Raw genomic sequence first — 15,923 nt, forward strand, 5'->3', positions numbered from 1 at the left:
TTTTGTACCACGTTAATGTGACAAAAACTTTTTATTTATGTGACTGTATAAAATACATCAAGTTGATTTGAGAAAACCATACAGTGCGGGCCTGCTTTCTGAAATAGCAGGGACGAGTGCTTCAATTCACTTCTGTTCTGATTCTACAGACTAGCGGTGTTATACATGAGGTTTAGAAAAATCTTTTGTCTCGTCAAGCAGGGTGTTTAATTGGCCATGTTCACACACAATAAACTACTTTACTGGAGAATATTAGCAATTATAAAGAATGCTATGAAGTACTTAGCCTAGTGACTCACTCTGGCTGTAAGAACCTTCATTTTTAGACTGTGTTCTCTCTAGAACGTTTGTCGTTTTGTATGCACTCTTTGTTTTGTTCTCTTCAAAATTAACATTTTATTTCTTTTTGGAACACTGTTTACTTCCTTAGGATAGGGGTGGACAGCCTTAGCTGTACTAGCTAGGCTTTCAATGACTTCATTGCATATTTCCTTAATTAGTATAAAGTTGCATGTTATTGCCATTTTGCTCAGTGACTGTTTAAAAAGTACCTATAAAACCATCGTACTGTGGCTCTCCAGGACTGCCTCTAAAGATCCTGTCACGAGGAATGTAGAGGCTTCTGGTTTCCACTCAAACTCCAGGCCTTCATTTCCTAATTGAACTAGCTATATGCAGTTTAATCTCATCCCACATCAGAAACACATATTGTCACCTGCTCTCTCAAAACAGATCTCTTAGAGGCTATTTCTCTAGTTGACTTGCTTGGCTCTGGTATATTTTACTTAGCAAAATCCTCATAATTACATTACATATCACCGTAATATTAATACTGATATACAGGTGAATATAGAAAAATTACATTATCTTATTTTGACCAACAGTAGATTATACTAGAGCTAATTATTGAAGGCTGTGGCTTATTTATAAAGCCATCGGTTAGAAACTGGCAGTAAAAAACACAATTGATCTCAACAGCCAGGTTTTAGGATAAGGGGTTACCGGGTTAACATAACCGGGTAGATCTGGGAGATCTGAAAAAAACAGTCAAACTTAGTTTAGATTCCAAATTAATGGTGCTGTCTTATTGTGTATGTGCATATACTTCATGGTTTAAAGGTTGTGTAATGGAAACTACTTGCACAAACAGGTTTGCGCATTTCTGAATGCCTTGACAGTCGTATTTCACTCAGTCATGTGCTCCACAGGGTCTATTGTATAAACAGAAGATAATGATGTTTGCCAGAAACCCATCTTAGTAATTTGTTTAACCCTTATTGCACAGTCCCATAAAGGCAAACAGAACACTGCAGGAAGATCTCTTGTGTTGTACAATATTTTTTTTACAACATTTTTGTCTTTTTGAATTGCAGTCCTTTTCAAGGCAAATTCCTGGTAACACAAGTTGTTAATGATAATATGAATTCTCACTGTAGAGTAATGAGGGTAATGGGTAAAACATTTCATTGTGTGCGTGGTTTATTTTTCTTAAAAGACAATAGAAGAAAGGCCTCTTTCTTGTCACTTGTTGCTCTTATATTTGTGAAAACACACCATGTAACACACCATTTTATTTTATTTGTACAAAACAACCAACTCTCTCTCATCTCAAAAGTTGTCATTCAGTCACAGCAAGCCTGAGACTGAATCATAAAAGCTTGTTATTGATTTATCCTCAACTGGGAGGAAAAAAAAAACAGTTTCTCAATGTTTCCGGCAAGGTTAATAGATTTGTCTGTCAGCAAAAATCTAGAGGAAGGTGGTGTAGCTGCACTATAGCTGAATGTGTAATGGTATGTTGATTAGATGTACATTTTCACAGGGTGTATGGGGTTTCATGTGGGGAGACCAGCAGTTATTCTTTCCTTACCAAGTGCTTCCCATCTGCATGTTCAGCTGTTGCACAAAGGAGCCAGTCACTTCAGAAAGCGTTTACACACTGAAGGAGCCATTTGGCAGGGCCTGTCAAGAGGTGCATGACAGCAGTCTACAGGGCTTACCCCTGGCTCCTGGCACCCCACGGGAGCATTGTTCCCAGCTTCTAAAAACATTAACTGGAGGAGGGGGGGACAGAGCAGAGGAGCTGCCTGAAGCCTGTTTAAAACATATCTCACAGCGAAGGTTTGACTTGCAGAAGCACTGCCGAAATGAGGAAGGGGAGGAATGTGTGTGTGTGTGTGTTGGAGGGGTGGGGGGCAGTGGAAAGTGTTGATTTTCATTAATGGAAGCAGGCATGCAGAGCTCTGTGAATGAGATGAGAGTGAAAGGGATTAGGGTGCCCCCGTGGAGACATTGAACTCAAGAAGAGGCCAGTTGCATCCACGTGCAGTTTGCTCCACTCTTTTCGTTCCCCCTTCTCTTTCGCGATAGTATTCTGGAGGTGTTCTCGGTTGATTCAATTAGAGATGCAGGCAGGAAGAATATGTTGATTTGGGGTTTTTTTCTCTGTCCGAAGCAGTTTTTTTTTCCAGGGAGAGCACTTCTGAAAGTATGACAGTATGTTATAGTGCCCTACAGAAAAAAAAAGTGTCCCAAACCCAAATTTTGCTCACTTTGACAGGCTTGGATATGAGAATTTTTTTACCTTGGTGTTAGAGTGAGCTAAGAGGAATTCTTAAACTGGAGTTTTTTGTTTTTTTTTGTATGTAAATAATAATGTGAATAATGAATATAAAATAACAACTTTTTAAATAACTTAGTAAGTACTATATTAATGAAAACTAAACAATTATAAGTATTATAATTTCTGAATATTGCCTTAAAAAACTATCAGGCATTTGTGATTTCAAACATAGCAGTAGTTTTGTCACTTTTGTCCTTTTAATTGATGATGTTAGGTCTTATTATAGTGTTAGGATTATAAAGCTTACCTTGTCTGGAGAAATAACGCAGGTCAGATTATTTTTCAAAGCAAATGTGCCAGTGTTTTTCTCTCCTTTCTTTTCTTGCCTGTGCGTGTGAGAAAGTTTATAACTGTAGAAAGATGGTTTCTATGGGCCTTTTTGAAGAGTGGAGAGACAGCTCCACAGTTGTAGTCACCAGAAAAAGGGGCCCTTCTTTCACACTGCGATTGACCAATGGGGTCTGGTGGGAAAGGCAGCCCTCTTTTTCTACACTGGAGGTGACCCTTGGTATTGAGCAACAATGAAGACATAATGGGGTCCTGGTTAGTCCTTGCTGGAACCCCACAGCCAGATGCACACTTCAGTGACTGGGGTGGTTTCAGCTCCAGAAACAGCTGACAAGCGTTTTCTGTTTGCTTTCTTTCAGAAGGGTTCTTAAAAGTCACCTAATGGAACTCATCCTTTCTTCTGGAAATCCACTTTAAACTGAAAGAAAGAAAGCGCTTGAAGTGCTAATGGGCAGAAATCCCGACATTTTAAAGCCATTAGTAATTTCTCATTAAAGTTTTTACATAATGAGCTTTTTCTTTTGCATTTTCCCCTTTCTTTTTGTCATGAAACGAACCAAGGCCATTTCTTTTCCTGACGGGGAAAAAAGCACATTTACATGTTTCTGTTTACCATTTCTTTTTTTTCTTTTTTGGTGCCAGACTTTTTTAGAGATGAAATAAACATCAGGTTTTGAATGAAAGGTTCTGAAAGTGCCTTCTGGCATTTGGAATGTGCCTGTTCACTGCCTGAATGGTTATAAATAGAAGTCTGGAAGCTTTGTAGCCCTCCTCCCAGTCTTTTTGTAAAGCCTTCCCTGTGTAAGTGACAGCAGATTTTCTGAAAAGAACGTTTTTCGTTGTTGCAAACTGAATTACCTCAAGACCCCCCCCCCCCCACCATCCACACACACACTTTCCTCATAGCCTGTGATCTGACATTTCTCTAAATGTGTGCCCTTAGACATTCGGATTTTTCTGCCAGCACTTAGTAGTTTTTTGTGCTTTTGTGGTGAGCTACCAAAAACTGCCTTAAAAAGGGTTTAGTTTGAAATGCTGAATGTGGGGCTGCAGCCTTCATCCCTTTACATTTGCTAGTGAAAGCTTGGTTTTGAACCACTTCCAAGAATTGTCTCCTTTCATCTCTGGTTCCGTACTTCTGAAAGAAGACTAAATTATTGGCACTCAGGTTTTGAGATTTTCTTAAACAGTATGGGAATTGTGAGCCTTTTCCCTTTTCTTTCAGAGTTCAGATTCTCGTTTTCCAAAACCCCTTTGATGTCACCGGCACACCACCTTTCTTTAATGTGGAGATGCCCTAGATGATTCATTTGACTGGTGTGCTGTTTGTAATGTGGAAAATCCTCTTTTGTCACACAGTTATGCAGATCGACGATTCTGTAGTGTTTTGGTCCCTGTGATTCTAAGACGTGTACATTTGCGGAACTTCATAATTGTATATGTGAGTCTACATAACAGAACATAGAGCATAAGACATGTTGTTTCTTTGAAAAATCATTGCAGAAATTGTTCAGGACCATCTGGTATTTAATATGACTAAGTTTTTTTTACTAGTAGTTTCTGTAGATCCAAAAAGCACACAACATATATGTTCAGCCAAAGTGGTCTCACTTTAATGATGAGTTTTCCAGTTACACATTTTCTTCAATGAGGAGTTTTCATTGATAAACATCAGAGAATTGAAAGAAAAAGTTTTAGAAGTGTTTTAGTGTATCTGCTTGAGGACATAATTACCTACACAGTGTGCTGTATGAATTGATATGAATGGAAAGTAGCCATGTGTTAGCACTAAATCTCAAACGTGTCACATTCCAGGTAGGATTGTTTAAGCTAGAGAAAAGTTACATTTCCAAATTACATTTAATTTGAATTTATAGCGAATATGACTGTTCATACTGACTAGATATTGATGATGATAATCAATCATGCAAATGTCTTGCACTGTTTTAGCACTTTACAGCCCACAGCAGATTAGGTGGAGAAGTGTGAAATTGATTCACCAGCTCAACGAAGAGAGGTTGAAGAAGCCTAGAGCAGAATTTCGAGAAGACACATGGTTTAACGCAGTTACTGTACTGGAAGGTGCCATGTGTTCTTTAATGCTCAAGTACTCAGCACCTCAATTTAACATCTCATTCAAAGAAAGACACCTTCTCCAGCCTGGTAAAAGCATAAAGCACATTTACTGTAGATGAAAATAAAAATAATTATTTCTACTATACAAAGCCACAGAACGTGAACTGTAGTTATTTCGTTTGGTCTTTTTTCTCCTTAACATTTTTAGGCGACTTAATTTTAATGATAATAGGTTACTAAAAGTAAACTGCCCAGTTGTCCAGATCTATCAGATGTTGGGTAGAATGAGACATGACCAGGCCAGACAGCAACCAACACCAACATGGTAATTGTAACCACGCAGCAGAGGCTGATAAAATCTCTCAAAACCACAAAACGTCTGCTGTTCTTTATACATCCCTAGACATGGCAAATATCTTTTGTTTTAATGACTGAATATCCTGTAAACAAATCCTCATGAAATCCTGTCAGAAGCCTGCCTTCGTGCTAGCTTTTGTGACATAGCCGGTGGTAGTTTTATTAAGAGATTAATAGATAAATGTTCAAAATAAATAGATGTCTGGAGTGTGGACTTGGCACTAGTAGTATCATGTTCATGTGTAGCTAAAGGCAATGAAAGTCCCTTTATTGTTTTATAAAGATATGTTTCACTGCACATGGTGTGCAGACTTAGGCAATGGAATATATCATAACACAAATATAGAACAAATTAATCAGCTTTAGCCTTTAATAATCAGATGTTTTTCTCTGCTAGGCATGCAAAAACATTTACAATTAATAATCACATATATCTGTACACATCAGCATGCTTATACCTGTTCTACACTAAGTCCTACACTAAAGTGCCGAACTGCGGATTTTTTTCATTTTGAATTTAATTTTTAATGATTTCTTAAAATGAGTTATTTTTCTGCTTTTTGCCACTCCCAAGTGTTAATCAACTTAAAACTGTGAACCCCCATTGGGAAGAACTAGGGCTGTGGACATATTTCTTCAACATGCCCACTCAGCTGTTTACTGTTTTCCACAAGCAGCTCCAAGTGCATTATAGGACTGCAGCATCCTTTGGAGAAGCATCCTGTGTCTTGCTAGAGCCACTGCAAGCTCTGGGCACCTCTCATGTTTCAGTGTTGTAAAGTAGGCTCAGACTGTTCCGGCCACCTTGAGGCCCTACAAATGTAGTCGCCGATTCATTCTCACTCAATAGTAATTTTGTTTTATATCTATTATAACATATTTGATGAAATCCACTAGACATTAGTGTTGCATTTCGTCTGTGCAATTTATACATTGTGGTGTTTCAGTCTTTGTTTAGCTCCATTTGCTTTTGATTCAAAAAGGTTTTAACAAGAACCTGATTAGACGTAAGATTTAACAATAGTCTGTTGTCTAATGAAATGTGGCAACTATTATTAAGTTAAAATTTGTGGTTAAAGTCATGAAAAACAAATCAATAATTATTTGAATGCAGTCAATATATGGACTATTTCATGCTGCACTGTGCTAAATTTGACAGTCTTAGATCTATGGGCTGTGGGTCAGATAAAGGAGGATAAAGGAGGATAAAGGAGACGTCAGATAAAGGCAGCGAGGAAGAGGAGGAAGAGATGAATGTGGAAATGAAGCTCAATGGCAACTCGGACTTGGAGCCAGAGAACGAGAGTGAGGAGGAGTGAAGACCGAGCGACACAAATATAAGGATGCAAAGAAAGGAGAATTTATATATTTTTTTCATTTCTTTGGATTTTATTTTAAAAGGTTCAGTTTTATACTGGCCCTGTGGCCAGTGCCAGGAATAAGCAGCTTTCTGATAACGGAGGATGAACGTTTCAAATGTGTACAAGTTGTGTGGCAAGATGGACAGATTTGTAGCAGACAAGTCCTACTACAGTGGTTGTTAGCATTGTTTCCTCATTGCTCTGAGGTGCTGCAGTGTCTGTGTGCAGTTTGTATGTTCTCCCTTGTTTGTGTGGATTTCCTCCCCCAGTCCGAAAACATACTGGTAGGTTAATTCGCTTCTGGGAACGTTTGCCCCGGTGTGAGTGTGTGTGTCTGTGTGTGTCCCCTGCGATGCACTGGCGTCTTGTCTAGGGTGTATCCACCTTGTGCCTGTTGCTTGCTGGGATAGGCTCTGGCTCAGCTGTGACCCCGAATTGTACGAAATGGCTAGAAAATGGATAGATAATAATAATATTGTTTTTGGACACTCCAGTCAAAGCACTTTACAGGTAATGGGGATTCTCCCCTCCACCACCACCAATGTGCAGCCCCCATGTGGATAAAGTCCTTGTGCATTTACCAGGGCTCAGTACGCTGAACGAGTTATAGAACTGATGTCACTCTGAAATTCACACGGTGCAGAAATCTGCCATGGCAGAGGACTGGGTCTTTGGGCATGGCAGGAATGTTGCTAGTGACCGGGATAGAATCTCAGCAGGGGCAGGGAGAACTGTATTTCAGACACACACATCATTTTGCGATAATGCTTATCATTTTGTAATATTGGATGTACAGCCTTTGACAGGTATTCTTGCGGAAAGAGTTCCATACTGAAGTGACTAGAACAATTGAAGGAAAAAGGAAAACTGGTTCAATATTGGGTCTCCTCCTTGTAAAGAGGCAAGGTTTTAATAAATTCAGATTATGATGGTCGCCAGATAAAGCAAAACTCACTTGCTATGGCTAAGAACAGTATTGTTTGGGTTTGCATAACACTCTCTTTAATTTCCTGAGGGATACACACTTGCTTACAGCTGCTCACGGACAGTGCAAGAATCCACTCCCCAGCTTCTGTTCTGGCTGTGTTTGTGGCTTATTAACATGATTGTGCTGAGGTTTCTCCTTTTTATAGCAATGTTGCGGTGAAGAGTCGCCACCACAGCTGTTGAATTGTCTGTTCACAATGCATTCCATATGTGCCTAAGACCACATTATGTAGGAATTTACAGGCTACATGATGCCATTTAAATAATAGCCTTTGAAACCCTTTTCTCTTCGCCGAATCCAATTATTACAGTCCTGATGGATCAGCAGGCATAAGTTCTTGCGTGTGAACTTTAAATCAACATGCAAATGCAATTTAATTTTGGCAAAGCATTCATTGGATTGGCAGGATCTGTAATATGAGTACATGACTGTTTATAGGTTAGTGTATTAGATTTATTGCAAGTGAAACACTCCAGACTGACTTGAGCACCAGTGCTCAGTCACACATCCATACTGAAGGAGGGACAAGATATTGTTTTGAAGGGAGGTTAAATTCACTGTTCTTTTTTAATATTGAGACATTTATTTGGAGCTATCTGTTTGACTGTTCTTCTACAAATCACAACCTCAGAAAAGCTTAAGACATACTTGAGGTTTTGTTAAAGAAGTTTTAATCCATCTGAGATTTAGATGGATATTAAGCTATAGCGTGGTGTTAGTTTTGCTTGTTTCTTTGTAAAAAAGAAAGGTCTGGTTTCTTGGCAGTTTGCTCCTCATGGTGGCGCAGTATTTAGCATTGCTGCCTTACAGTGCTGGGGCCCTGGGTTCTGTTCTAGGCCTGGGATGCTATTGGTGCTCTCCCTGTGCTTGGCTGGGTTTTAGCTGGGAGCTCTGGTTTTCTCTCACAGTTATAAAACTTACTGGTAGGTTAATGGGCTTCTGGGACAATTGGCCCTGGTGTGAATGTGTCTAACTGTGTGCCCTGTGATGGACTTGTATCCCATCCAGGGTCTGTCTTTCCTTGTAGCTGTTGCTTGCCGGGATCGACTCTGGTTCTACTCTCCCACCTGCAACCCTGAAATAGATAAAGTGTTAGAGAATGGATGGATGTTTAATCAGAGACCTTCTTCTACCTGCCTTGTTTTCACTTAAAAAAATATGCAAAATTAGCACTGTGCAGTTTTATGCATCCGGCCCTTAAATTCTTCCAGTTCTGCAATGAGGAAACAGATGGAGCAGCAGAATGAATTTTTTACTCAGTTAGGCTTTAATCATAATCATTTATTTGTGCGTATTCCATTGTACTGTATTCTCCCTCATGTTTCAGAGCTGTAAGTTTCATTCCATAAATTTAAAAGATGGGGAGAACCGGATTCTGATAAAATAAGGATAGCTTGAGATTGTTTCTCTTTAGGAGGGAACACACAAAAAAGAGAAAAGCATATGTTAAAGAAAAAGAATCAAGTCCAACCAATGTGCAGTTTGTTCTGAAGTAGTTCAAGCCACGGCCAAAGTCTGAGACCCTAGATAAAAAGAAACTATCTTTGTACAATATCCATAGTTTTTGAAGCTTGGGCCAAACCCTCATAAAAACTTGAAAGAGTGCAAGTGGACTGTGGGTCATGCGGCATTTAACAGTCTAAGGCATCTAGATTTTGGATCTGAAGTATTGATTAAATGTGGCCATTATACAACCTTCAATAATACGCCAATACAAATCTGTGTGCTGTTATTGCACTTTTTTTTTCCCAGGCAAGAGCTGTGGGTTATAGCTGTGAAAACTAAAACAACTAAAATAGTTGGAGGTTCTCCAGCTCCCAAACATGTAAACAGTATGGAAAGAACCATGAGCTCTAACAATGAACAGACCCCGCTTGTGTGGGCTGTGCTGCTGCCTGGCACTTTTCTTTCTGCAGAGAGATAGCACAGGTGTCTATAGATTACTCTGCCTTGGATTTTGTTTATAATGGCCAGTGTTAATGTCATATAAATCCATCTATCTATTTTCAGTAACCTCTCTATCCTTAGGTGTTCACAGTGAGTCAGGAGTCTACCACAGCAGGGTACAAGGCAGGACTACACCCTGGATGGGTCTCCAGACTGTAGGATACACATATGCATTCACTCATACACATATTTACATAAGGCAGTTTGGAAAGACCAGTTAACCTGGACAGCATATCTTTGGACTGTGCAAGGAAGCAGGAGTACCTACAGAAAGGCAGAGATCATGTTGTCCCCTAGTACCCCAGAGGTATGAGTCAACATGCTGTCCAAGTCCACATGAGGATGCACAATGTACGCATTTACTTTACTATTATTATCATTCCTATAGTATGCTCCATAGTTGCTGTTGCCTTAAATTTTTTTTCAGGTCAATTTCAAACATACCCTTTGTGCTCTTATTTCGGGTCCAACAATTTTTAATTAGTAGGTTTTTTTTGCAACTAAACTGTGATTAACATTTGATTTAGGGTGTCTATCTTGCGTTAGGATTAATTTTATTTAATTTTTATTTGAGGAAATGGGAGGGATTAAAAATTGTCAGCCTAGTGTCAAGCCAGTACTATAAAAAACAATTTACTGAGTGCAAAGCTGTTGTAAAGACAAATTAAATTGTCGTCTCGTAAATGTGCCAAATTAAATGGTAACTGGAAAAATCAGAACTTGCTGTTAACTGTAATTTAATCCCATCAACACTGGAATTTCTGGCAATGGCTGTAAATTAAAAAAAAACCAAAGAGTTGGAGCACAGTACTACAAATCAGAATTTTGAGTTTGGTAGTAAACTTTTTCTAAGCAGAAAACTCCACAGTTGTTTGAGAGAACTTGAAAGCATTAAAAGTACAATATCTTATTTACCCTGTCCTTCTCGTAACTGAGCTATTTCCTGTGAGCTCTCCTATCTTTTAAATTATTTTATATTCCTCACAGGACATTGACCTGGCTTTCTTATAGAGGCAGAACCCATGCTGTTGCCACTGCTTTGCAGATTTAATTTGCTTTGCATCCTAGATATGGAGAGGCGGAGAAGTATTCTTCTAGGGTTTTTTGAGTCTGACTTTGTCTGAATCACTGATGAGATTTTTTTGTTTTGTCTTCCTGATCGGAGAGGTTCTCACACCACTAAAATCTCACCACTGATTTCTTTAAAAACTGCTCAAATAAAGAGCCAAGGAGAAAAAATGTTACTCCCATCCTGTAGCAGTGTGAGCCATGTCTAATTGTTCTTTTAAAAATGAATGGCGTTTTTGTAATGGGGGAAAAAAAGACTCCTGCTGATACAAAAGCCAACAAAAGTGCATTTTTTTATCCCCTACTCAGCATCAAATTCAATGGAATGGATAAAATAATGGAAAATATTTGACTTCCCGTGTCATTGAAGTCTCAATTTCGTATACTGTCACCTAGTACCTTTAAATTGCAAGTTGCTTTTGCAATTATTTGTTGATGGTTTAATTGTAAATGTTTTATGTTTGATTTAACTAAAAGTGGGAAATTAATCAAAACATTCTGGTATTTTTTTCCTAGTTTCTGTCTAGGAAAGTCACAGAATACTTGTTTTTCATGGTATTAAAAGAGTAATAGAGTAAAAATGCATGTTTTTGCACAAGCTAGGAAAATTGAGCATTTTTTCTAGAGCACAGGTAATGTAAACATTCTCAGCAAAATAGACCATGTTTTTCTGGCAAATATTTTATTTAGGTGTCCTGTCTGACTCCATATTTCTACCAGAATGAAATTGTGGGCTTTACAGAACCTTTACAGAAAGTGCTGACTGCTTGAAGAGGTGGATTTAGTGAAGGGAAAGCGTGATGGTAAATTCTCTGCTCTGTAGGAAAGTGGCAGAGCATTGAGCAGCTGCACACTTGATTCTTTACACTGCTTGGATAAATAAATTCTGGGTCTGTCAAATCCAAAGAACGTGGTGCCACACAGGGACCTCCAGCTCTACCTGGGTGAGATGAAGACAGTGAATGTAACACGACAATGTAGTTAGATAAAGCATTTTCAAAATCACCCTTTTCTATCCAGGCAAGAAAAAAGTAATAATAACAGTAAAAATTAATATATTTTGGTGGTATGCAAAGACAATAAAATGCCCCAGACAATGCCAACGTGATGAAAACCTCAGTCACAACAGAAACAAGTTCACTTATTCTGGTCAGGATTGAGCTGTAAGAGGAAACAGATGTTCAAAGGCATTTAATCAAATGAGAATTCTAATAATAATAAAATCACATAGCTCTAAAGGAAATAAAAGAACAATGGCCGCACACAATAGCAGCTTTTCCCACTCCAGTTCCGTATTTCTTAGGTGTACACATCATGTCATTGGAGTACCATATTATTTACGGTGAAAGTACGGTCACTTTCACTTTTTTAAAAAAAATGGTATAGCCATTATGTTTTCAATCCAAAACTCTATCATGCTAAATGTTCCTGTAACAGTGATGAAAGACAGTTTTTATTCCAGAGCTATGGCTTTTGGCCAGATAGAGAAAAGTAGCAGGAATTTGAATTTTGAAAATAAATTAGTGGTTAACTTTCTTCCATGTACTCGTCTCTTACCACACACACACACACTTCATCACTATAACTGAAATTCCAGAAAGACATTAATAGTTTTCAAGGACATTATAGCATTCCAAACTTCCAAACTCGTCCTTCACTAGAAGCAGTCAAATATCAATTTAAAAGAAAACAAAACATTATTTTTCTAACTCTTATGAAAACTATTACCACAGGCTCCTTCCTCCTGAGAAAATGTGCTTGTTTACTGAATTTGAACACCAACAAAGTGACTTGGAAGGGGTTGAGTTAAATCTGAGAAAAAAATGGTTTTATCACGATGTGACAGTTCCAGTTGAAGGGGTTTTAAAATTGTTCAGATTTGTGGGAGTTTATTATTGCAGATAAACATGGGCCAAATATGTCTCTAGGCCCCAAAACAAGCCCGTGACCTGATAAAGGGCCTCTCAGTCTGTGATCACATCAGATTACCGTTAAACTGTGAGATTTGTGACATTATAATATGCTGCTCGGTTATATTATTTAGGTTTCAGATTAAAAACTAAAAGGGAAAAGGATGGTGTTCATTTACTGTACTAATAATGGAAGCCTTGCAGAAGCCTACATACTGTATTAGTTCATGGAGCTTTGTGAATCAGGTTCACAGAAGAGCTCATTCTAGTGCTGAGGCTGAATTTCTAGGCTTGGCTGGAAATGGTAAAAGTATTAAATGTGCCCCTTTTTTTACCCCACCCCCCTTTTAAGATTAAAGCCTGACACCGGTCAACCTAGCAAACCTAAGAACAGGTTTGTTCCGCTAATTTCAAAATTGTGACTCTGTGGTCAGGTACTTTCTCTATTTTCACAACTTGTTTAGCTACCTTCATTTTTTAGTTAATCCAATTTTTTGTATTTCTTGTTTTTTTGTTTTTAAATGAATAAACAAAATGTTTGAGGACAATGACACACTTATGAATGTGGCGGTCTCTGCCATCTTGGAATTCTCTGTGAGTGAGAAGAGAGTCGTTTTCCCCTTTAATTGGCAGCTCTGCCAGTTTTAGGAAATCGAGAAGCTGCGTTATTGAAATAAATCAAGTCCAGTTGAGCTAACAATCTCAAAGCGGAGCCAAGTGGAACATGACCAACATTGTGTACAAGTTCACCACTCAGGAAAAGTACAGGAAAAGCCTAAGAGGGGAACAGAGATTGAAGAGGAAGTTCTTAGTTGAAGAGCTGCTTAATAAGAAGCAATAGATACAATTCTAATATGCGTTATTCATAAAGGGTCATGTCAATTCTTTTTGCTCAATTTTTGTATGCTTCAGTTAGATGTATTAATTTAACCCATCGGGTATTTCTTGATAAATTAAAATTATACCTAAAAGTTGCTTTATTTTTTGAAAAATATGTAGAATCATTAAAACATAGATGGCCAGGTCTTCATCTGAATTGCTTGCTGTTTGTGAGCAGAACTGCAGACAAGAAATTGGTTTTCTGAAAGATTTCTACAGGAATGCTTGAGAACTTCTGCAGGCCATTATAACTTCATCTTCCTCATTCCACAACAGGATGTGGAATTGTGTCGATTATTTTCACTGTTTTAATCGAGATAACCACATTAATGAATGTCAAAAGCTGATTCTTCATGTTTGCATACTGGCCAGAAGTAGAACAGCAGACGTGTTCTTCATAAAGTCCTACTGTGTGCAGGAGACTTTTAATTCCTGAATGTCTGGGGAATCAGATACAGCCTTGCTCTAAACCTACAGTCCTGGTTTATTAGCAGTATTTGGGGTTTTGAGGGTGTCAAGACTGTGTGCTCTTCTTAAGCATGGAAGGTATGATTTATTAAAGGTCCGTGCTGTTGAAAAAAAGGTAAATTTCCGCCGGGGCAGGTTTGTATGACTGGAAAAATTCCAGTTGTTTGCACTGAAGGAAAGCCAGGCCCTGTTGCCTCAAGTGAGGTGCCACTCCAGATGTGGCAGAATGAACTTTTCAACTGGAGTTTTTCATTTCACTCAGTGCCTCTGAGACCTGGTTCTTTACAATATAAAAGCAGCAGAGCCTAAATGTGTTTATTTTAATAAAATGGCTATCTTGATAATGGATTGAACTGCAGTTCAAATTCTTGTTAGAAACTGCTAGAAATTGCAAAACGTGTTTGAAATTGAAAAAAAGCCTTACTTTTTGTGTCTTGTGTGTTGTGCATCGTACCTGATGCTTTTTTTTTTGCCAGACTATATTTCAAACCATTTCACCATCAAGATACTGTCAAAGAAAGGATATCAAAGCTGAATGTGAAAAGGAACTCGCCATATAACCTAGGTGAAAAACCGAGCTTCAGTCTCAGAGAAATTCAGCACTCAAAAAGCCTTTCACCTATTGGAAACTCATGTTATTCCCCAGTTTAACAGAATAAAGAACAAATTACAGGACCAAAATATAGTGAAAAAGTTATACCTCTCATAATTTCTTAACACAACATTCAGTTTATAAAGACCAATGTACAGTACATGTATATATAATGAAAAAACACTCTAAATTGATACTGGGGGTGAGAGGGCATAATCATATAATATTGTAACGCTTATGGCCGACAGGCACTGTGTAAGAGCTGGCGTACCAGAGCGGGTGACGTCAGCGCCCTTCCCTGTGATAGCAGGACCACAGCTACTGGGCTGTAGAGAGATCTCTCTTTAGCTCACGGGGCTAGGTCGCTGCAGAGAGACGCGGAAGTCCCGGGTTCGAGCCACCTATACTTTGGGCCGACCAGATGCGGCAAGGGCGTCCGCCTGAGCCCCCGTTGCGTTACAATATTTTTAATTATCAGTAGACTGTAAGTGTGTGTTCCATAGTGAGAGAAACAAATTTGTGTTAATTTGGAATATAAACTGCCAACTACTAAATTATCATAGAAAAACAAAACATGAAGTGCTCCTCACAATGTGAACAGTTATTCCTCAGCTTGTCTTTGTAAAACACTTCCTAAGGGGGGTAAATTTCTGCATGATATGTAGAATGTTTTTCCAATGGAGATGTAAATATTTTCTACTTTTTTTGTCAGGTAGCTTTTGGAATCCTTTTTAGACGGGATTCTGTAGCTTGAAAAAAATCAAGCTTTAACAATGAAGCTGGTGGAACACAAAATCATATTGTTGCCTTCAGCTTTCAGGTTTCAGTCAGACTGGGATGCAAGCCACTGTATGGCACATCAGGGAAGGCTTGGAGACACTTGCTAACTATTGTTAGAAATGTAAAACATATCTGTAATCAGATAACACAGAATTCTTTAGTTAAAAAAGTTTTTTAAGAAAGATCTGTAACAATCTGTAAGATCTGTAACAATACAGAAGCTCGTGCTGTGCCATCATTGACTGTTCTTATACTGTGTTTACCTGAAATCCAGTGGTAAGATAAACTCAACGGTGTCCTGCCACATGCTCAAGTACAAATATAATTTGCTCCAGTAGTAAGATAAAGTCATATTCTGTGAATGTGTATCCAAAAGATGAGGATTTGATGGCAGCTCTTCCTTACCATCAACGCATTTACAGAAGCTTGAGTGTCATTCTGGCTTCTGTTTTGAATAGACCTGTGTTCTGTTACTGTCTCTCTCATCATCTGAAGAAGAAACTTTTCTGTATATAGAAAGGAGGCAGAGATATTCGTATTTAAGGTATTACTTTGTAAAACCTGTACAGACCCAGTGACCTGAGCA

The 15,923-nt window shown here is 38.5% G+C and overlaps 1 protein-coding gene across 1 annotated transcript in view; it reads left to right on the forward strand.

Moving 5' to 3' along the window:
• The window catches only part of lrp5 (low density lipoprotein receptor-related protein 5), a 73,823-nt gene that overhangs the window by 30,972 nt on the left and 26,928 nt on the right, over positions 1-15,923 (forward strand). The window lies entirely within an intron of this gene.

Source organism: Lepisosteus oculatus, chromosome 21, assembly GCF_040954835.1.
Source record: "Lepisosteus oculatus isolate fLepOcu1 chromosome 21, fLepOcu1.hap2, whole genome shotgun sequence".
Classification (NCBI taxonomy): domain Eukaryota; kingdom Metazoa; phylum Chordata; class Actinopteri; order Semionotiformes; family Lepisosteidae; genus Lepisosteus; species Lepisosteus oculatus.